This window comes from Phyllostomus hastatus, unplaced genomic scaffold, assembly GCF_019186645.2.
Source record: "Phyllostomus hastatus isolate PE091 unplaced genomic scaffold, TTU_PhHast_1.1 phas_scaffold_585, whole genome shotgun sequence".
In the NCBI taxonomy this organism is placed as follows: domain Eukaryota; kingdom Metazoa; phylum Chordata; class Mammalia; order Chiroptera; family Phyllostomidae; genus Phyllostomus; species Phyllostomus hastatus.
The window spans coordinates 23,686,179-23,700,732 of NW_025334037.1; the positions used below are offsets into that span (position 1 = coordinate 23,686,179).

Below are 14,554 nucleotides of genomic sequence, written 5' to 3' on the forward strand. Positions count from 1 at the left end.
ATTCTTTCAAAGACAATGCAGAATGCATATTCTAGTAATAAAGCAAGAATAAACATAACAAATAAAAATGGTAGAGCTAATACTTTACTTCATAGTATGAGCTCTTTGGGACCATAAATTGATTATCATTTAAAGGCATGCTCATTCTGGTTAATCCTTTATCCATGTACCTGTATGTATGTGGGTATTCCCATGTATGTGTGTTTATGTGTGTGTTAATTATCACACTCTCCAGCAATCATGCCCTGCCACACTCTTGTCCTAGCTGTATAATCTTTTTTTTTAATTCACCAATGTTTGTGACTGATACCTGACTTGAGATTTTTTTCCCCAACCCACCCTTTTTTCCCAACCTGAAACACTAAAATATTGCTGTACGAAATTAATGCCTCATCTGCTCCTGAGATCAACCATTATAATTCTACATGTCCCTTGGTATCCTGAGAGAAGAACCTGGAAACAGGTCTGTGAGAGACAGATTTTGCAACTAACCCTTCCTTATTCTTTTCCCCCTTCCTGACAAAATTTTCTTCCTCTCACCATTATTAGATATATGACTTAAAATCTGTTGGATTTCAGCCTTAAAACTCAAAAACATAGGATCCAAATAAGAACAATAGACTTTCAGAGTTTTAATTATTTAAAAAACCCTAGGTAGATGGAGAGCAGGATGGCAGCTAGGGGGGTGGGCCATTTAGGGGGTGGAGGGATTGAGCAAAGAGGAAAAGGGACCCATGGACATGGACGACAGTGGAGATTGCTGGGGAGGGAGGAGGTACGAGAGGACTAAATGTAATGGAAAAAATACAATAAACATTAAATTAAAAAATTAAATTAAAAGTGAAAGAAACCTCAACTTCCTCATTCCCTATAGGGAGATCTTGTCAGTAACAATTCTGAATCCCCTTTATGCTAATTTGTAAAATAAGTGTGAAATTATCTGTCTTTCCTTTGTCATTGTTATCATGGTACCTTGAAATAGTTTATGAATTGTGAGATACTTTTAAACTATAAATATTAGATAGATTTTGAAGATCAATTGTGGTTACTTCGAACCCATACTAAAAACAAAACAATCCAGAAAGGTGGGAGAGGGAGGGAGACAGCAAAAAATATGGCTTTCTAGCCAGCATATACTCTCTGAGTACTTTACATATACAATTTTACTTAATCCTCATAACAACTGCATGATCCTTCAACTGTATCAGGGGTGTCAAACTCATTTTCACTGGGGGTCACATGAGCCTTGTGGTTACTACCTTCAAAGGGCCGAATGTAATTTCTACTCCTTAACAATTAAGGAGTAGTTTGACACCCCTGAACTAGATGCTCTGTTAGTTTATCATTTACCCAAAATGTACCATCGGTCCTTGATCCTGCGTGTGTCTAAATCCACCCCTTTTAACCAATGCAGTGTGTGCCTACATGTTCTGGCTTTGGGTAAATGACTTACTCTTTTGGCAACTCATTTTTGTTTCTAAGGGGATGGAGAGAAATATTACCACTAGTGAGCACTGGCTATATTATCATCTCTAATCTTAATAAAACCCCATTTCTTAGAAGTGCTTATATTCACTGTGTCTTTGAGAAACCAAGACACAGCATTTACACACTCCACCCAAAGCTTTACAGCCAACTGGTTGTGGGACCTGAACTTCAAATCACCAGCTCCAGATTAATTTTCCTGCCTGGCAATTAATTTTGTGGGATTCATAAGGCAACCTAAATGAAAGTCCACGGCAAAATATCTGCCACACCATAGGTACACAACATACAGCATGTGTTTTCTTTCCAAAATAAACTCATCTTTCTCTCTTGGAATATAATCGGCACAATGACTTCATGCCCCATTGAGAAGACTGAAAATTATGACTGAAGAGAAAAACACCAGGCTGGGTTGACTAAATCAAGGGAAAACCATAGTCGGGGTATGAATGTGGACTGTGATATGTAGAATTTTCCACTGCATTTCTTCTTGCCAGCATGTGCTATTTGAGTAAACTTCACTCTCAATTCTTTTGTTTTTGAAGAAAAACATTTCCAGCTAATAACACAATTACACTTAAGTCTCAGAGCTCATTTTAGTATTATTGCATTTGTTAAATCTAACTGAGTCCAAATTACTTCCTCATTGCTCATAAGAGAAGGGGAGGAGGAAAACAAGGAGGAGAGGTCTGAGGTGGGGAGAGGATTGTGAGGGTTAAAGGAAGAAAAGGAGACATACACGGAGTGTCTGAGAGGAAAAAAAACAGAGAGATATCAATGCTGCATATAGCCTCAAGTCCAATAAATGTCAGTTAAACTTGCTGCCCACGGTTTCTATGGAAACCCCTTAAGTTAAGAGTGGAACAAAGACATTTTTTGGACTGCAATTCACAAGCTGTTTATTTAATTATGATGAAACATGAGACTGTTAGGGACAGTACTATCATCATACTGATAGCATTTAGAATTCAAAGAATAGGTATGGCAAAATAAAAAGTTAATCTCTCTCTTTTTTTTTTTGAAAACTATTAGCTTCCTGTGAGTTGCATGCAAATAATATGCATCTTGATTCTACAGGACTTTACACATTATTTTCCGCAGGTGAACCCCAAATTAGCTAACTGACTTTTGTTAAAAGAGAATACTTCAGAGGCCTCATGCCAAATAGACCACCTCCATCCCTGCGAGCAAACCAAGGTCACACATATTTTCAATTAAACCCAGGATAGCACCAAAGTGCAGCACAGCTGAAAAAGCAGGCTCATTATTACCCCATAGATCATTTGTGAGCAATGAATAGGTCTCTGGTGTTTTCCTGTTTTATAGACATTTGAATATAAAAATAAAGAAAATAGCTTCAGATTAGCTGCTGTCTCCTAAAATAAATGACGACTTTCAGGGCACTATTCCTGGTGGCCTGAAAAAATATGACTAGCAGTCATCATTTCTCTGTCACTGATAATTGCAAAAGGCTTGCTTAGCATTTAATTTGGCCACAAGGAACCATCAGATCGATGAACTCATTCAAATATTTGTTCCTTCACTAAGCAAACATGCAGTGTCCACCTACTATGTGTTAAGCATTGTTCCAGGGACAAGGGAGGCAAAAAGATTAAATCCCACCCCCCCACTTAATTATGGACTTTTTAGAAGGGAATGCATGAATTTTGTTGTAAATATTCATGGAAGGGCAACTCCAGCTCATAGGTACTAGACTAAAATAAATCCAGGATCCTGGCTTCAAGGAGATGACAATTTAATGGTGACAAAAGACCACTGATCATAAGTCACAGAGCAAGAAGTCTGTGCTTCCGCCTGCTGCCTCTCTACCTTCTCTCTATGGGTAGAAATGCCAACCATGGCTGCCGGGCTACAGTGGTAAGGTAAGTGTGTTTGTGCATCTGGCATGATTGGCAGGTGGAGGGTATGATGAGGGGGCACTTTCAGAAATATTCCCACAGGAGAGCCACTAATCCAGTTCTGCCCATGAGCCACCACTCCTGTCATAAAATCTTTCACCCTTAAATATGACTGGAGGAGGATGCACTCGCAAGAGAAAGGGATCCCAAGGACAGCCATTCTGGTATCAAGCTGGGAGCATGAAGATTGTTTCTAAACTGGCAAAGAGAAACATACAAGATATTGGCAAATATGACTCTGAATATGCCTTTTCCACAATACTGCAACCTATTTTTTGGAATCCATGGTGGTTTGCAGTAGCTGGGTGAACCACAAGTTGCTAATGCTAGCAAAGCCAGTCATTGCTGTTATTGGAGTTGACAGTGTATAATGAGCCACTTCAGATTAGCTGATGCTGTGGTGTTCAGCATATTGTGGGAAAGATTTAGCATGAATCATCACCCACCTAGCTCTCCATTGTGGTCTCCATGCTGTAACCAGGCAATGTGTTTGACAATCTTAAAAAAAAAAAAAGAGGCATCCCTTGGAACAATTCAGCACATTTCTCTATCTGTCACCATCACCATCACCACAGACAACTGGTGACAATATTTATTGAATAACCACTGTATTTTAACACTCTCCTGGGAAGAAAGCCAAAGCAGCTATTTTAACCACAGGCCATTTTGAACAATGCATTGTTTAATGCCAATAAAAAATGCATTTGGTTTCAGAAGACCTGTAGTCTATACTTGGTTCTGACTTATCAGATGCATGACCTAAAGCAAGCCCCATTTCATCTCTGTTCCAGTGACTTGATCAAACCACTTCTGAAGATCAAATGACATAATTGATTTGGAGTATGGCTAAGAAAGAGTTAAATAGAACACTCTGAATTATTGAAGTTAAATGGCATGCTAAGAGTTTGACCTAGGTTTTTGCTGCAATCTCCAATGGGGTTCCCCCCTCCCACATCTAAAACCAAGAAAGATTCTAACATCTCTTCCTCCTACCCCTCCTTCATCCTAACTCTACTCCCCTCCTAACACTCTTGTGGCAATGGCAGAATCTGAGATTGAGGACCACGAAGTACTTGAAACAAAGAAACATGAAGAGGTAGAGTTGGCATTTTGCAAAGCATAACAAAGTAAACTAAACAATGGTTAATTCCAACAAATACAGATCTTTACAGCTTAGACATTCAGTGGGTGCAAACTTAAAAAAAAAAAAGGAAACCCTGAACAAGAGCAGATGGAAAAAGCCCATGCAATTAGTAATCAAGATCAGGGACTGGCATATATATTGAAATCACCAAGAATTCTTGCAGGAGTAGGATTGGAGAGAACACAGGGAGGCAGGTGTTAAAATCTTCAAGGAATGAGGAGGTGTGATTGTGTGGGTCTGAGGTTGACTCCTTCAGGGAGGTGTTAGCAGGTGGTGGAGTCTGATGGTGTAAGCTGCAGAGCTGAGTGTTTTACTGTGGTAGATGGTTTTGTCTGAAACAGATAATGTAAGGAAAAATGTTTCTTAAACTTCAAAGCAATATGCCATGAGTGAATATCATCAATATTACATAAGTAAAACTGAATAAGATTAAAATGTATTTCTGAAATCATCTATGGACTTTTTGTCATCAGTTGTAAAAAAACCTTGTAGCTCAATCTTATAAAAAGTTTCCCCAAATCTCAGAGTTTCAATAACCACCAATGTACCTGGGATTTATAATAATGTGAGAACAAGGCAATGGGTAACATTAAGTGTGTGAGGAGAGGGTAAAGTAGAGGTGGGGGGAATGGAAACTTAGGTCCACTGCTAAATCATGTAGCCAATTTTCATTTCTCCTATCAGGCAACAAATATCAGCATTAGACATAGTGACCACTCTGTCCTTCCTGCACTTGGCTCTTAGGAAATCACTCTCAATTCTCCTTTTACCTCATTGGTCAGTATGCTCAGCCTCCATCATTAGTTCTGCCTTATCTCTTGAACCACTTAAGCTTAGAATGCACCTCCTATAGTAGCTTTGGATTCCACCTACAAACTAAAGACTGCCAAACATGTATCTACAGCCAGCAATGCAGAATACACACACACACACACATATTGTATATGTATATTCTACATATACAAAATATAAAATATATTTATAATATATTTTGTATAAAATATATATATTCTATATTTTATTCTATAAAAATATAGAATATCTAATGTAATCTATCTAACATATATTCTATCTAATATATATATTCTCTCTATATAAATATGTATATAAATACATGTGCTTGATATATTGTAGAAACAGCAAGAAACCAGTGTGGTAACAGTGGAGTGAACAAGAATGGCAGTGGCGGCAGAATAAGATAAGTACTATAAATGCAGAACAAAGATACAAATGGCCTCTTGGGCCACTGGAAGCCCTTTAATATCACTCTGAGTGATATGAAAAGCCATTCAACATATATATAATATGTTTATATTCTTCCTCAGGAAACTACTTCCTCAGGAAACTTAGACTTGCTGTTTCTTCTGCTTAAAATGTTCTTCACCCATGCAGATCTATACCTATGCATGCACATGAACACGGTACCACTTGTCATCCAAATATCTGTAAGTTTGGCTCCTTCACTTCCTCCAGGTCACCTGCTCAGGGAGGTTTTCCTCAGCTATTCTGCCTAAAATATAACTGTCCCTTGTCCCCATCATTCTCTAACCCTTTATTCTGCTTTATTTCTCTTTCTTACATATCTCATAACTAGAGATAATGCACATTTATGTATGCATGCATTTTCTGTCTCCCCTGACAATATGAAGTCCCAGGACATGGGGTTTATATAATTGGTTTACTGATAGAGCACATCAGTGGCCCCACTATATACATGAAGAAACTAAAGCTAGAGAGGTTGAGAGCCTCTCTGGGGGCTTTTATTTTAGAGAAAATGGGGTGAAAGGAGAAGCACAAAAATGGAGATGATGATGAATCCTAGGTCAATACATCAGACTGCACACAGAGGTGGGTAAATTCCTTCATTAGATGTAGTAACTTTGTAACTTGGGGAAGTTCCATAATAGTTTTAGACTTCGATTCCCTCATCTGTAAAGTGAGGGTGAAAATAACAGAGCCAAGGGCAGAAGGTAATTCTCTACATGAAATGAGGTGATGCCCATAAACTAATTAGAGTGGCATATTGTAAGCTCTCCAAAAAAGAAATAATTTTTATTATCTGAGAGTTCTATTTATTGTTTATTAAGCACTGATCTAAATAATTGGAGAGTGGCAAAACAATTCACCCACTTTTATAAAATGACTATCTGGTGTTACATGTGCTACTCATCCTCAAATACATGATAGTGCCTGGACATGGGAACGTACACATCACAGATTAGAATTCTTCTCACATACATTGTTTTATCTGACCATCATAATTACAGGACTTTTGCAGAAGAGATTATAGTTTTCCATTTTGCAGGTGAGAAGGTTAAAGAATAAGGAAGTTAAATGATGTGATTAAGTTAAAAAAACTACTTACTACATTTGATAACTGTTAATGCAAGAAGTTAAATCTTTGGAGTCCCAGGCTACTGCTTTGCCCATATGTGATCTTTTAACATGAACATGTAAAGGAAGAGAGAAGGAGGTACTTAGGCTACAAATCCTTCCAAAGTTCTCTGCATATGGAGGGACTCACTTTTTTAATGTGCTCCTTTTAAGACATTTCACTGTTACTTTCATATGGAAAGAATGCAAAAAAAAATATCGAGAAATTATCAACCTTTGGGTTAGTCAACCACATTGTACTACTCGTGTGTCTTTCTGCATGACTCAGACTACACGCTGTATTGGGACAGGCACCTTTCCATCCTATGTGCATGTACATGAGGTGACCCTATTACAGATGTACTCCATTTTCCCTCCCTTTGGCCCCTCCACCCAGCCTCTCCTCAACTCAATAAACATTTTTTTTGATAAGTAAGTAAAATAGTTTACTTGGTTATGCACAGAAAGAAAAAACAACTGAAAGTCAACCTAAATGTGAATTATACAATGCATCAATATGATTAAGCAAACCTTATAAAATTGCTGTTTCCTCTCAAAAACTGTGGATATCAACAATTCACATAGTTAAAAATAACAGTTTTCAAAGAGAAGCAATGATTTTGGAAATGTCCAGTTTACCAATCAAATTCTGGAATTTATGGTAATCCTTTTCAGTTTGCTACCAGTTATATAAAGTTTTAGGTACCAATCAAAGGAAAAAGAACCAATAATTTTATTTCAATGGAAATTCCTATAACTTCAAAAATTCAATTTGTAGAAGGAGAATTAAAAATGAAACCAGTATGATTTTACACATATGTGGAATCTAAATAAAACAGTAACAAACTCATGGATACAGAGAACATTTTGATGGTTGCCAGATGGGATGGGGGTTAGGGAGATGGATGAAAAGGTGAAGGGATTGAGAGGTACAGATTGGTAGTTACTGAATAGTCATGGTGATGTAAAGTATAGCATTAAGGGATATAGTCAATAATATTCTAATAACAATGTATGGTGTCAGGTGGATACTAGATTTATCAGGGTCATCACTTCGTAAGTTATATAAATGTTGAATCACTATGTTGGACACCTGAAACTAATACTGGGCTGACCAAAAAGTCCACTTAGTTTTTTCCATAAAATAAAAGACACATTTTTCATTTTCATCAGTAATTTTGTTGATTTGGATATTTTGAGTATGTTGGCTATCTCGCACTATTGGCTTATAGTGGGTGGGGGCCAAGAGTGCTGCTAAACATCTCCCAATGCATAAGACAGCCCCACCCTAGATGGTGTAATTCAGTGGATTAAGCTTGGGCTGCAAACCAAAAGGTCACTCGTTCAATTCTCAGTCAGGGCACATGCCTGGGTTGCAGGTCAGGTCCCCAGTGGGGGCCACGTGAGAGGCAACCACACATTGATGTTTCTCTCCCTCTCTTTCTCCCTCCCTTTCCCTCTTTCTAAAAACAAATAAATAAAATCAATAAAATCTTTAAAAAAACACTTTCTAAAAACAAATAAACAAAAAGACAGCCCCACAGCAAAGAATTATTTGGCCAAAATGTCGATAGTACCAAGAAGCTTCTCAAACTACTTTTGACACGTTCAATCAGTCACAGCACCTGCTCCATAAACTGCACAAATCTTTCATTTTGTGTTTCAGTTTCATGGTTACCTGTCCTGAAATAATAAAGCATAATATGCTGAAAATGTAGTACATTTTCTTCCATCTTCAATATTAAAATGGCTGCACACAAATTCACCTATCTGAGAAGTTTTTTTATAAATGCACACTGATATGACAGCTCTCACAGACAATCTAACAAAATTGTTTTGAACGAAGTTAAAGGCAACTAAGGACTACTAGAGCTACCGTATGGAACGAAATTTTTGGTCAACCCAATATAATATTGTATGTCAACTGTAACTAAACAATTTTTAAAAATATTTTAAAAAATCAACTTCTTAGCCCTGGCTGGCATAGTTCAGTGGCTTGAGCGCACGCTGCAAACCAAAATGTTGCAGGTGCGATTCCTAGTCAGGGTACATGCCTGGGTTGCAGGCCATGACTCCCAGCAACCGCACATTGATGTTTCTCTCTCTATCTCCCTCCCTTCCCTCTCTAAAAATAAAAAAAAATTAAAAAATAAAATAAATGTTAAAAAAAATCAACTTCTTAATGGGATGCCAGTGCTGTATATGGAAGCAGCATGTAAACCACTAAGGGACCGAAGAGCAATGTCAAGTTTGTTAGGTCACCGGTAAAAGACAACACCCAAATCCCTATAACTAGATCTGCCTTTAGAATATCAGACCTGGGGGTTTCTAGAAGGATAAACAATCACAACCTAAGCAGCCAAGTTTTAATCAATACTGTTTTGAAATTTGTAACTGAAAATTAATCATGTCACCCTGTTGAAGTTAAACATCTGATTATGTGATATGTTGTTTATTTCACATGTAGAACCCACCCCGGGGAAGTTAGGGGTCCTGTTGAGCTACTTGTATTTTTAAATTGTTTATTTAGATTCAACTTTTCTGTACTTGGTTTACATGTCATTGTTCCTATGTGAGTTAATTTTATATTCCTCTGCCTGGTTTTCAGTACAACAGAGTGATGTGGGGGGAAAAATAAAATGAAACCAAAATAAGTACATTCAGTGCTGGGTTAAAAGGGGTCTTGTCTATTGACTACTTATAGCAGGGTCCACAAGCACAGAAGACAGAAGTCACCCATTTGCTCAGGCATAGACTTAAAATACAATAGTACAGGCATTTGTAAATCATGGAAAGCTAAGGTGTGAATGATGTTTTCTTCTAATATAGCTGCTCAAACATTACTACTTCTCAATAGTTCTATTCTGACTTGCTCCTTTGTCATCTCACATGCCCAGGAAAGACTTAAGCACTTGCTTATCATTTGTTTTCATGGTATTCTCTTCATTATGCCAGTTACCACCTGGTGAGGGCTAAGACCACATCCTATTAATCAGTACAGTGTCACTACAGAAGGCTGTGCTGGGCATACACAGGAAATAAACATTATTTTAATTAAAATGAAGTGAATATCTGAATATAGACATGGAGGAAAAAATATATGCTACTTAAATACCTCTTTAGCTGTTAATGGTACCCTAGTTTAACACTGGCAATCAAGACATGAGAGAGTAGGAGATGTTACATGCAAAGTGTCCTTGATTTTCAACTAATGACACCAGGTCGACCTCCTGTTCTACCCGACCTAAATCTCTGGTCTGAAAGAGCACATGGGAGCTGTGGTCTGTGTAACTGTGGCATTTATCTTCATGAGTGTAGTGATGAAGAATGAATCAGGACTGGCACAGTCCTAAGTGACTTATCTGTCCTCACAGATGAAGATAAATAGCACAAAATATCAGCTGCCATGCATTATATATATTTATTCCACATTTGTGCCCTCAGAAACAAACATACAGTAGGCCTTTCCTTCAATCTGACTGTATTTCACTTTCAAAATACACAGCTGACAATAACAGCCGAGAACCTGTGGGGAAGTCAGAGGGGATGAAAAATGCTGACATAACCTCTAGGAGACAAGCTACACACCCCATGAGAGGATAACTCAAAAGACCTTATCTCTGAGATCTCTAAAATTGCAGCAAGCCTCAAAATGAGATTCCTACGGATCTCTGGCTGCTGTTGTTAAGCTAATGTTATGAGAAAGCCACAATCCCCTGCCACCTCCACCAAGGATACTGCATGAGGTCACTTTTCAACCTGTGGAAAATTCACTGAGATGGTGCTTCTAACAGAGTGGTTTTCCAGACCTCCTAGTTATCTAACAGATAGTCCTCCTGGTTTACTTTATTCTCAGATGATATTGAATATCTTCAAATGATATGCATTCCTTAATTTCTTAGTTCAACTAAATATGTCTTCATTAAGCATCTTAAATTACCAGTAAGGTGGGCAGGGTATGAAAGGCTGAATTCTGGCACCACCAGCGATGCTCTCCCTGCCCAGTCCTCCCAGTGAGATAATGTGGGACTCAATGTCAGCCAGCCATTGGATATGGCCTCTTCTAGGTTCTAACACGGTAGCCAGCAGTCTCATTTTACGTTATTCAACTCAAATCAAAACCTGGCCCTGTTGGGAAGAATCTAGTCCCCCAAGTCTGATTTACTAGAAAACTTTTATGTCTAGATTGTCAGAAAGCCAAATCTTGTCCTTGCCAAAGCAGCTGAGAGTTGTCATCCTTGCCTCATATTGTCCGTGCCTGACTTTTTCCCCAATGGAAAAATAAGTGAGCAATGGACCTCCACCTACAGGCAGAACAAATCATGGCCATCCTCTCTAGGCTCATGATATCATTGCTTCAGATTTAGCTCTCATCTTAGGCTCCAATACCTTAAACCCTATACTCTGTACTCCTTTGGGAAATGTTATTATTTTGGCCCTAAGATTATGACTGCATATCTATTTGTCATCTCTTATGGAATTTCTGTCCTCTTCTTTGAGTCTAAATCTTTCTCATTATAACATACCCAATATCTCAGGCTCTCAATGACTTAGGACATGTCTTTTTCTCTAATTTTCTAAATACCAATATTACCACCATAATGCCTTCCAACACTGAGAGCCTTTCTCCTTTCTGACATGAATCTTATTAGCATTAATTGCATTCTTACTAAATACCAGGGCTATTCCAGACACTTAGGATTCTGCAATGAGTCAGACAGTGCAAAATGGAGCATGGGCCTTCCCTTTAATGGGCTAGACAAACAATAAATAAACCAGAAAATAGCAGGTACAGATAAGTATTAAAATCAAAATAAAAGAGTGATGATTCAGGGAATATTACATTGATTTGGTCCAGGAAGACCCCTCTGAAAAAGAGACATTGAAGTTCAAAAATGACAAGAAAGAACTCAGACAAAAAGATGTAGGAGAAAAATATTCCAGGAAGACAGAGCAGCTAATATAAAGGCTCTGAGTCTGAAGGAGTCAATTGCGTAAATGCCTGTGTCCCTCCAAAATTCACGTTAAATTCTAGGGCCCAATGTGATGGTATTAGGAGGTGGGGCCTTCGGGAGGTGATTGATCATAAGTGTGGAGCCCTCGTGAAGAGGATTATTCCCTTCATAAGAGGAACCTCTGAGAGAAGCCAAGCACCTTCCTCGATGTGAGCACGCGCTGAGGAGTCTACAGCCTGGGAGAGGGCCCTCACTTGACTGAGCTGGCACCCTGATCTCTGATTTCCAGCCTCCAGAACCCTGAGAGATAAATTTTTGATGCTGAGAAGCTACCCAATCTGTGGTATTTTGTTGTGGCGGTCCAGACAAACAAAGACAAAAAAATAGGTTAGTCTTGTAAAACCAAAGTAGGCAAGCAGAAGAATAGAATATATGAATGGAGAATATCTTCATTGCCTTTGGTGTCCAGAACAATTATCACAAATTTAACGGCTTAAGACAATGGAAATACATTCTCTCCTAGTAATGGAGATCACAAGTCTGAAATTGAGATGTTGGTAGGACTCTCCGAAACATTAGGGGAGAATTCTTCTTTCCCTCTTCTAGCTCTGATAGCTCCAGGTTTTCCTTGGTTTGGGACTACATAACTCCATCCTCTGCCTCAGCCTTCACATGGCCTTCTTCCCCTCTCCATGTGTCTTTCCTATTGGTGTCTCTCATAAGAACGCTTTATATTTAGGTCCATCTGGATAATTCAGGATGATCTCATCTGAAGATTCTCAACTTTAATTACATATACAAAGCTAATTTTCCCAAATAGGGTTTCATCCACATTTTGTAGGTTAGATAGCATGTGGACATATTTTTTAGGGATTCATCATTCAACCCACTACAGAGAGTTAAGTCTGGTAGGCCAGGGAAAACAATGTCTTCATATTTTATTTTATATGCAATGGCAAGCTTTTGCAGAATTTTATACTGGAGAAAAATATACTCTGATTTTGACTTTTCAACTATCACTCTGGCTATATGTGAAAACTACTTCAAGGGATCCAGAGTAGATCAATAGTGCAGGAGAAATGGCTTGATCTTGAATGGCAGCAGTAAGAATACAGAGAATTAGAAAATTAAGGATTTGTTCTGGAGGGGGAATCAAGAATATTCGCTTTGGGATTACGTATAGGGATGATGATAAGAGAAACCAAAAAACTGCCATCTGCCACCTACCAATGCAGCTGTCCAAATACCATCTGCTCCTGAACTTCCCTCACTGCCATGCTCCATATGCCTGCAAGAGTATTTGTGTCAAGGGATCATCTCCACTTACCTTGCTATTCTTAGAAGTTTGAAAATAGTACCACCTCTGTTAGTCTGGCCCTTGTCCTCATTCCCATGGCTGGTTGTGCCTCCTCTAACTTTACTTCAAGAGTCTGCCCTGCTCAGTTGCCAATCTTGTTTTAAAATAAGGCTACTCCAGTGTTTTTCCATTCCAATGCAGTTCCCTGGGGCATCCAAGCAAAACCTAAGTGATTTGGCTATACCCTGGAAATGTCAGGGATTTCTGCATTTTCTTCAGGTCAAGGTGAATAAAACTCCCTGGGAACAAGTCTAACAAAGTTTCAGAGTCTAATTTTACATACAATTATTGTCACAGTGACCTGCATGGGTTCTGTACTTAAACCTCTACACATTTACAGTTTATAGATTCTTTCTACTTTAGGAACCTCTTCTGAATAACAAAGAGATTAACTTAAATGAAATAATACCAATTCTCATGGTTATGTCTTTTGGAGAAATTATCATTTCAAGTCAAGTATGATTTACCTCCCTCATTAGACTGAAATTCTGATGAAGAAGGGAGCCTTAAAATAATCTGCACAGTCCCCTGAAGGTAGAGTCAAAGGAAAGGCAGTATGGCGTAGTTTGCAAAGTGAAGTCCCTTGATAAAGGCCAAACTGAGCAGCTATTGAGTGAAAGTGTGGCTGGCAGCCTATGATATACTCTTGGATTCTGGGAGAGAAAAACTTGACATGAGATCCTTATCATATTCCTCGACATCAGCCTGTTCCCTTATGAGCCTGTCCCCTAAGACATTCCAGAGTACCTGCATAGTATTTCTTCTGGTTAAGTGCCTGTCAAGCTTATTTTAAAATAAGCTCACTTTTTTCAAAATGATTTCAACATCTAAAACTACATTTATCTGCATCTATATTTTTTCAATTTATCAGTTATGGTATATAATTTATTGTTTGGCCCCTTAATAGCAAAGTGAATTTGAGCATTTGGTATCTCAAAACCCAATAGTATATAGAATCAGCCTTAGTCCAGCAAGCTTAAAATACACCAAGAAAATACATTCCCTGGCATGTGAAATTTGGCAACAGTGAAGAGAGGAGCTGCTGCTCTCTGGCTCTGGATTAGAACATATTTGTGTCCAAAAGATCTTTAATGCAATCCATCAAAGTGGCAATCCTGTAGAAAGACAGGTCACCAACCTAATATCCATCAGCAAGTGGAAAAATGCTGTAGATGTTTTTGCTGACTTTTGGCTCTTATGTTGGCTATGTCTAAATAAGGGCTGCTGTCTTCATCATGAAGCCTATATCAAATCAATTGCAGGTTAAAAGTAGGAAAAAAGTATAAGAAAAAAGATCTCCCTAGTTGATGAATATCCATCT

General features: G+C 38.3%; 1 protein-coding gene across 6 annotated transcripts in view; it reads right to left on the bottom strand.

Annotated features, from left to right (window-relative positions):
- The window catches only part of LRRC4C (leucine rich repeat containing 4C), a 647,198-nt gene that overhangs the window by 21,157 nt on the left and 611,487 nt on the right, over window positions 1-14,554 (bottom strand). Inside the window, exon 1 of one of the 6 annotated variants that reach the window (XM_045825778.1) lies at window positions 13,204-13,283. The exons of the other annotated variants lie outside the window; for them this stretch is intronic. The gene's annotated coding sequence lies outside the window, so the exon portion shown is untranslated. Of the gene's footprint in view, window positions 1-13,203; window positions 13,284-14,554 lie in introns of those variants that run through there. 6 annotated transcript variants of the gene reach the window in all.